This window comes from Trichechus manatus, unplaced genomic scaffold (genome assembly GCF_000243295.1).
Source record: "Trichechus manatus latirostris isolate Lorelei unplaced genomic scaffold, TriManLat1.0 scaffold00004, whole genome shotgun sequence".
In the NCBI taxonomy this organism is placed as follows: Eukaryota; Metazoa; Chordata; class Mammalia; order Sirenia; family Trichechidae; genus Trichechus; species Trichechus manatus.
In genome coordinates this window covers 26,776,638-26,778,109 of record NW_004443940.1, presented here as the reverse complement: position 1 = coordinate 26,778,109, position 1,472 = coordinate 26,776,638, and positions in this window count along the sequence as shown.

Genomic DNA, 1,472 nt, shown 5'->3' with positions numbered 1-1,472 from the left:
AACCACTGTGCCTCCGGGGCTCCGTACAGAGAAGTAAGAACCGTGAATTACCAGGAGAGTATTTTGCTTGGCCTCACCCCCAGGTATAGTAAGTCTGACTTGGGACCCAAGAGTTTGCATTTCTAACAAATTCCCAGGTGTATTAGTTATTTATTGCTGTGTAACAAATTGCCCCATGTTTTAGCGGCTTGAAACAACAAATATTTATTATCTCACAGTTTCTGTGGGTCAGGAGTCCAGGAGCAGTTTTCCTGGCTCAGGATCTCTCAAAGATTGTAGCTAAGGTATCTGAAAACTTGGCTAGAGGATCCACTTTCAAGCTGGCTTACTCACGTGGCTGTTAGCAAGAAGCTTCAGTATTTCACTATGTGAGTCTCTCAACAGGGCTGTCTCTCAGGGCGTCTGACTTCCCTCATACTGGGTGCTTCAAGAAAGAGAGAGCAAGCAGGAAGCCACAGTATCTTTTATGACCTAGTCTCCAAAATTGCACACACTATGACTTCCATTTTATTCTATTCCTCAGAGGCAAGTCAGTAAGTCCAGCTCATACCCCTTGGGGGGGAATTAGGCTCCACCTCTTGAAAGGAGAAGAATTGAGAATAATTGTGGACATTTTAAAACCAATACACAAGGCAATACTGATGTTCCTGGTCTGGACCACACTTTGGAGACCCATTGGTCTAATCCTACCCTCTGGTTAGATGGATGAAAACCACAGAGTTCCCATAAGCTAAATGATTCTTCAAGTGTCACAGAGTGAGTCTGTTGGAGGACTAGGGTGAGAACTCTGATTTCCTGACCCACATTTAGTGTACTTTTCATGAACCACACAGCATTTGGTCATCTTTGATCAAAAGTTCTCTGGAGAGTTTGGTTATCTGTAAAACTCATTAAACCTTTGCATTTTTTCTAGGTTAGGTTTTTTCCCCCCCAAATTTTATTTATTTTGTTGTTGTTGTTGAGAATATACACAGTAAAACATACACCAATCCAACAGTTTCTACTTGAACAATTTAGTGACGTTGATTATATTCTTCGAGTTGTACAACCATTCTCATCCTCCTTTTCTGAGTTATTCCTCCCTCACTAACATAAACTCCCTGCCCTCTAAGGCTCCCATCTAATCTTTTGAATTGCTGTTGTCAGTTTGATCCTGTAATAAATTGTTCTTGAAAGAGAGGGTTTTCATATTGATCTACAGAACTCTGCAGTTCCATGCAAGCTTTCTATAAATTCTTTAAAAGTAAGAGGGGTCACACACTGAGTAGGGAGAGAGTAGGGAACAAAGAGGAGATGAAAGAGGAGACAGGAATAAGGAAATGAGGTATGAGAAAGAAAGGAAAATAATAACTTAAATAATGCATACCATAGGCCTGTCTCTTTCAATGTGAATCAGGGTGAGATGGGAGATGAAACTCTTCCTGTTATATGTATAAATAATATATATGCAGAGTATCTACCATTCATCCAAA